This window comes from Tachyglossus aculeatus, chromosome 17 (assembly GCF_015852505.1).
Source record: "Tachyglossus aculeatus isolate mTacAcu1 chromosome 17, mTacAcu1.pri, whole genome shotgun sequence".
NCBI classification, from domain to species: Eukaryota; Metazoa; Chordata; class Mammalia; order Monotremata; family Tachyglossidae; genus Tachyglossus; species Tachyglossus aculeatus.
The window spans coordinates 33,035,472-33,043,337 of NC_052082.1; the positions used below are offsets into that span (position 1 = coordinate 33,035,472).

The following is a 7,866-nucleotide window of genomic DNA, read 5'->3' on the forward strand; positions in this document are numbered from 1 at the left end:
AGAGGCACTAGAACCCAGGTGTCCTGATAGCCAGGCAACACTTCTACAACACTTCCCAATCCTGTGATCCTGTCTTCTCCTACACTTCTTCAGCAGGCCTACCCTACCCTGGAAGCTGGAGGTGGGAGTAGGGTGGGGAGGGGGAAGAGAATGCTTCATTTGCAAAGAGGAAAGGCATTTAATTTCAAGATGAGTCAACAAAAATGTGTCTTTCTGAAGGAAGTGAATAACCTCAATGTGTCTCCCTTCATTCAGAATCAAGCCATTGTAACAACTGTCAGTCCATCGCTAATCTACACAACATGACTTTTCTGTCCTTAGGTGTTGGGTGTTTGGAAACATTTTTTCTCCACTGTTCTAATTTCTCCATTCCTCCTTTTATTTCAGAGCACATTTAGATGGCCAAGTTCACCTATGACCAAAACTCTTTCCGACCTGGCCGAAGCTACTAAGCAGTACTCAGATACAAAGCCGTCCTTTGGAAAACTAGTTGAAGAAAACCCAAATGCCCATGGATCAATCAAAAACCAATGGCATTTACTGAGCACTTATTATACCCCAAGCACAGTACTTTAGCACTTGGGAGAGTACAGTACAAAAGAAAGAGAAGACATGTTCCCTGCTCGAAATGAGAACAGTCTAGAGGGAAAATATGAGACACTTCACACATTTGCATTTCATCCTTGAACAAAGGCCATGCTAATCTTCTCTGTATCGTTCCAATTTGAGTATTTGTCCTGTTGAAGCGAGCACCATATTGCACAATAGAACTGGTTTACATCACCTCAAATAAACACTTCTGTCATCCTTCAAGCATGAATATATCCCAAGAAAAAGTTGGAATGATTTCACTTACATCTCTTCCCAAAGGCCTTTCCAGAATAAGCTCTCTGCCCCAGCTCCCTCTCCCTTCTGCAACATCTACGCACTTAAATATGTAACCTTTTGACTTCTATTTGCCTTACCCCCAACCCCACAGCATTTTTCATATTTTTAAATTATATATTATACATTATTTATCCATATGAATGTGTTTGCCCCTCTAGCTGGTCAGCTTGTATAGGCAGGGATTGTGTCTGCTAATTTTGTTATGTTGTACTTGCCCAAGTGCTTAGTAATAATAATAATAATAATAATGTTGGTATTTGTTAAGTGCTTACTAGGTGCGAAGCACTGTTCTAGGTGCTGGGGGGAATACAAGGTGATGAGGTTGTCCCACGTGGGGCTCACAGTCTTAATCCCCATTTTACAGATGAGGGAACTGAGGCACAGAGAAGCTAAGTGACTTGCCCAAGGTCACACAGCAGACATGTGGGGGAGGTGGGATTCAAACCCATGAACTCTGACTCCCAAACCCGCGCTCTTTCCACTGAGCCACACTGTAAAGTGCTCCGCACATAGTAAGTGCTCAAGAAATACTATTGATTGATTGGATTAAGATGGAAGTGATAATATTTCCACGCAGTAAACACATAATGCCTGCAGGGAAAGATGGGTGATTGAATTATTCTCATAGGGTCACATGAAGCTAAATGCTTAGAGCAAGGTCCTGGGAATCAGAAGGACTTGGGTTCTAATCCTGGCTCTGCCTCATGTCTGCTGTGTGACCTTGGGCAAGACACTTCACTTCTTTATGCCTCTGTTATCTGTAAAATAAGGATTAAGCCCCAGGTGGAACAGGGGCTGTGTCCAACCTGCTTAACTACCCCTATCGCTTAGAACAGTGCCCGTAAGTGCTTAACAAATACCATTAAATAAAGAACTTTGCCATATGATTTCTTTAATGTAATCCATCTCTTTCTTCCACTCTGGAACTGATTCTTGTTAACCCATACCTTCATTGAAATATATATATATATATATATATATATATAATATATATTTATATGCGTGTATGTGTGCATATACATATAAACACACGCGAATCCCTTTGGAAAAGCCCAAAGTATGCTTAGTACAGTAGACAGAGGAGAGACCCTAATCCCTCTTTGTTTCTCTGGAGTAGCACAGTAATCCAGACATCTGTTTTAGGGAGGTGGAGAGGGCAGGCAAGAACTAATCCTAGGGGTTAACCCATACAAATACAACCACTGTCATGATAAGTCAAATTTAGAGTCTAGCCATCCTGACAGCTGCTTCCTTTGGAAAGTCTTTTCTCTCTGGTCATGACAGTCATTGGTTTTAAGGAATGTAACCGTCTGTAACTCAAGAAGGTGATGTGTCAGATCAGTGATTGTTAGGCTATGGGGAACTGGTAAAGGGGAAAATACTGAGCTATGCAAGCATTAACAGGAGCTTTTCATTCATTCAGTCATATTTACTGAGCACTTACTGTGTGCAGAACACTATACTGAGCGTTTGGAAAGTACCATTTGACAACAATTTGGTCTCCTTACAAGAACTTGCTTTCTTCACTGCTTTTCGACTGATAGAAACACTGTGGGCAGAATTGAGGGGGGTGGGGGGAAGGGAGGGCATGTGTGTGTTTATGTTGTGGGAGGAGATGAACGAGAGCTGACCTTGTGGAGGGAGGTTGGGACCATCCACATTTGACAGTTATATTTGATTAAATTCAGTTTACATGGAATTCATCAGCAATTCAGTGCATATATATTCCCTTCCTATTAGAAAATCTACAGAAAATGTGATGTCAAAATAACTTTTTTTTTGCAATTTTCAACTTTCCGGACAACGTACTGCATTTAAATTCCAGTTTTGAAATATTAGTACAAAGCCCTTTTTCAGAATTTTCAGCTTTCAACAGGGACTGCAGCATGCTTGGAGGAAATCTGTGATGCTACCCTCCATGGGCTGCATGTTTACAGAAGCGTGATAGAACAGTTCTAGCTATTCCTTCTGCATTTCTAGCTCTCCTTCCAGTGACCCATTATGCGCTCTGATCATCCATGGATTGCACCAGGTTAATGAGGTATAATTTCCCTTTACAGAAGTGATGTTGTTGTTCTGCAAAGCTCACTGGTCCTAAACTTAATTATAAATTAGAGTAATTGCCACACAGAGAAGTGACAATCACCGGTCTGTAAGTGCCGGGATTTTACTAGATGGAAGTTAGTTAAACTGGTGATCAGCCAGTCTTCTGACACAGTGGCCATTTATCCTGAGGGTTTACAGAATTCAGGTCACCTTCTACATGTACTTCCTACACGAGATCCTTCCAACTTCTAGAAATAAATCCAACCTATTATCTCCCTTCTGAGCTGCAGCATTAGCTGTTCCAGAAATGGTATTTATTCTGTCAGAACTCCACCTCCCCTTCTTTTCCTGATTAGGTGTTCAGCCAATTATGCAGTAAATGCTATTCTGAGTTTGAGAATTGTGTCAGCCACTTGCCAGAAGGGAAAGCAGTGTGTTTTAGGGGAAAGAGCATGGGCCCGGGGCGGGGGTCGTCAGAGGACCTGGGTTCTAATTCTACTTCTGCCACTTGTCTGCTGTGTGCCCTTGGGAAAGTCACCTAACTTCTCTGTACCTCTGTTCCCTCACCTGAAAAATGGGGATTCGATACCTGTCCTCCCTTCTGTTTAGATTGAAGGATCTGATTATCTCATATCTACTCCAGCACTTACTACAGCATTTGGAACATAGTAAGCACTTTAATACTATTATTATTATTGAAGTAAATCAGAATGATTTCAGGATGGAAGTGACTTTCAAATTCTGGACAACATCCTAAGGATAGATAGGAAGGAAAGGGTTTTTTTTGTTGTTTTTTTACCTAGACTGAGAGCCCTATATGGCACTGAATCCAATCCGATCATCTTTTATTTATTTTAGTACTTATAAGAGTCCTTGGCACATAGTAAGCACTTAGCAGACATAATTATTTTTTATTAAGACAGGGATACTTGGTCTTGTTTGAAAGCATAGGGTAAGGAGATAATATATTCTTAATGTCATCTGTCTTTAAAAGATAATTCAACCTGTTAATGTATATATGACTTGTTTCAAGTATTTCATAGTTCTTTTTAGTAATTCATTGGTATCCAAAAGTACACTCAAATTGGGCATCTTTAACTGGTTTTCATTTCCTTCTTAAGCATGTCAAACCTGCCAATAGTAATAAGCCCATACCATTATAATAAATAGTATTTATTAAGTGCTTACTATGTGCCAAGCACTGTTCTGATCACTGGAGTAGATAGAAGGCTATCAGGTTGGACACACTCCCAGTTCCACATGGACTCATAGTCTAGGTAGGAGGAAATAGGATTTAACCTCCAGTTAACAGATGAGGAAACTGAGACACAGAAGTTAAGTGACTTGCCCAAGGTTACCCAGCAGACAAGTGGCAGAGCTGGAATTAGAAGTGAATTCCTCTGACTCCCAGGCCCAAAAAATAAAGACGATCCATTTTTCCTTTGGGTAATTAGCAGGTGGTAGATGGCTGCAATGGGATAATAATAATAATGATGGCATTTATTAAGCGCTTTCTATATGCAAAGCACTGTTCTAAGCACTGGGGAGGTTACAAAGTGATCAGGTTGTTACACGGGGGGCTCACAGTCTATAAATCCCCAATTTATAGATGAGGTAACTGAGGCACAGAGAAGTTGTGACATGCCCAAAGTCACACAGCTGACAATTGGCAAAGTAGAGATCATGACCTCTGATTCCAAGGCCCATGCTCTTTCCACTGAGCCATGCTGCTTCTCTCATCATTAATAGCAACAGCAGTAGCAGGATCTCATCATTAACAGCAACAATTTAACAATTCATTAAGCTCACCACAAGTATCGCTGCCTTTCATTCTCTAAGATGTTGATGTCGACACTAAGATCATAACCATGCATGTGGGTGTGACAAAATATGTAGAGCCCAAAATCCTACATGGGATGCATATAATGGTTACCCTTCGATAAACTGATGAATTTGCAACTTGTAATGCCAATTTCATTAGTATCTCCTCTCCTGATTAGCCCATTTTAGGTTGTCTTTTCTACTACTGCCACCTCCTAGCAATCTACCACCATACCACATTTTGCCCTCTTCACTTTAAGCTCACTGTGGGCAGGGAATGTGTCTACCAACTCTATTGTATTGTACTCTTCCAAGTGCTTAATACAATGTTCTGTGCACAATAAGCACTTAGTAATTGCCGACAACATCCCAAGGATAGATAGGAAGGAAAGTTTTTTTTGTTTTGTTTTTTACATAGACTGAAAGCTCTGAGATGTGGCAGAAATAATAAGCACCAATGATTGACTTTTTAAGCTTGAGTTTCCCTATATCTATCCTTCCCACTTGTACAGGTAAGTCCTTTTCTGTTCAGCATAAAGCAACTATTTGGGTTACGGCTACTCATCTATTCTTCTCACTGTCCTACTCAACTGAACTAGATTGAAATGAAGCATTGCCTCAGTGATGGTTTTAATTCATCAATGTTGGTCTTAATTGTAATAATAATGATATTTGTCTAGCACTTACTATGGTCCAAGCTTTGTACTAAGTGCTGGGATAAATACAAGATAAAATCAGGTCAGACACAGATTCCGTTCCATGGGAGTCTCACAATCTAGGAAGGAAAACTGGTATTTCATTCCCATTGTACAGATGAGACACTGCGGCATAGAGAAGTTAAATGATCTGCCCAAGCAGAAATAGCGCACGAGTATGTAAAGACAAAGCAACAGATGAACACAAGGTCACTGCTTCCTTTTCTCCTTTTTACTGTTGCCAAAGGAAGGCATGGTTTGATCTCAATTAGGAGGTGTTTGAACTACCTCCCTAGTTAACCCATAGTAGATTGCAGTGGATATGCAAGGACAGAATCAATAATTCCATCAGTGGTATTTGTGGAGTGTTTGCTTGGTGTAGATCACTGTGTTAAATGCTTGGGAAAATATGTGAGGTAGGGACTGGGTCTGACCTGAATAAATTTTATCTATCCCGGGACTTAGAGCAGTGCTTGGCACATAGAAAGTGCATAGAGAGCGTTTAACCAGTACAATTACTATTATTAGAATATAACAGAGTTGGTAGGTGTTTTCTGTCCACAAGGAGCATACAGTCTAGAGGGGAAGACACTGCTCACTACTGAAAATCGACCTTCAACGAGAGAGAAAGAGGAGCTACACAGATTCATATTGGATCCATAGCAACAATATTGTAAGAAAACTATATTAAGAATTAAACTTCTTCCACTCGGGTTTCTCATAAATTCAGATGGAAATTCCTTGGTTTGTCATCTCTCCTATAATGCCTCATAACATTTGGTAAAGACCTAGGCCCCTATAGGTTCTCGATTAATATGAGTGGAATCGAATAGAATTGAACCAAATGCACGAATCACCTGGCATTTCCCTTTTAAAATCCAGTGAATTTTTTCAAGCTCAAATTTATGCACTTTCCCATTACATGTTGAGTAGTTAAAACAGTTTTGTCTTTAGGAAAATGGTTCAAATGAAGAGATCATCATTTGGTTTAATAATGTAGAGAATCAAAGTGAAACACTTATATTTGAGAGATTTATAACAAAGATCTTTACGATGAGGTTGACATAAAACCACTTCAGCAATGTGTTAGTTTTCTTTAGGCCAGACCAACTCGCATTCACTCAATGTTTTTCAAGCATAAATTCATATTCACTTCTTCCTCTGGTTAAATAGAAACTTGGCAGTGCAATTGTTTCTGAAGAACAGATTAGCTAACCTGCTTCTAGAAGAGTGTGCACAATGGAAGCGCTACTGAGATTAGGAAACGCCCACATTTGCACAGAGAAAAGGCTTGCTTGTGGCTCAGACCTCAAGTATTTTAGAGATTTGCAGCCTCAGAATTACTTGCCCCAAGGGCTCATGTGAAACGGAAGCCCCAGTTCTCTTGCTAATTATGACTTGAGAGGCAGGTAAAGGGACGATTTGACACAATTATTCCCACAGTTTAATCCTCTAAAACCCACTTTTGAGGAAAAATCATTTTTAGACTGCATCTTCTAGTTGCAGTGATCTTCTAGTTCTACAGTGATCCAATTCACTCTCTCCTTTCACTTCAGACAAGACTTTAAAATCCCAAAAAGTTCTGAGTTTCTCTGCAACAGCCTGGCACTGCCAGCCCTGGCAGCTTCTTTGGTTGACTGGAAGGGAATAACCTTGGAAAGCCTTTTGGATAACACTGTTATATTTTTCACTCAGGAATGTTGAAAAGCCTTTCAAAGAGCACTTAAAATAATCTGGGGCGATAGGATGATATGTCGCTAAAGTTACTCGACTCTATTGATAGCAACGGTGGACGGGACCTAGAATTTCACCTCACTCCCCTGTTGATAGGGAGAAAAATAAAAGCACAGAAAAATGTTGTTCTGGCAGAGTTATTAGAATTAATAATCCATCATCTTTAATTAAAAACCTCTTATTGGGAAACAAGCCACTTCTAAAGTTCAGAAACTAGAAAGGAGCCAGGTTATACAGAGCTGCAATTATATAGGCAATACGGGAAAACCCTTTCTTTTTCTTAGTTATCTGAGCATCTGTAAATGGGGTGACTGGGATATAGTTGGCAGGTCCTTAGCCCAGTGGAGGATGGGGCATGACAAAAATAATCAACAGGTTTTCCTTTGAAACCTAGCTGATTTTAGATGACCTGTAAGTTCAACTCCTAAAATTGGCAATGACCACTCTCTAAAATTCACTGAAGTGACACTTTCAGAATTCATGGCAGGATTATAATTATTACTATGTATTATTATTATTTTGAGACCTAAAGGATTTACAATTTGTGTTATTTGTTAAGCATTTACTGTGTGTCCAATGCTGGGGTAGATACAAGATAATCAGGTCCCACAGGGGGCTCACAGTAGATGGGAGAACAGGTATTGAATGCCCATTTTGCAATTGAGGGAACCGAGGCACTGAG

General features: G+C 40.1%; 1 non-coding gene across 1 annotated transcript; it reads right to left on the minus strand.

Annotated features, from left to right (window-relative positions):
- Window positions 1-646: 646 nt before the first annotated feature.
- On the minus strand, window positions 647-753 carry LOC119939882. Its single transcript, XR_005454837.1, has one exon. It is a non-coding gene; the product is annotated as a U6 spliceosomal RNA (small nuclear RNA).
- Window positions 754-7,866: the final 7,113 nt, after the last annotated feature.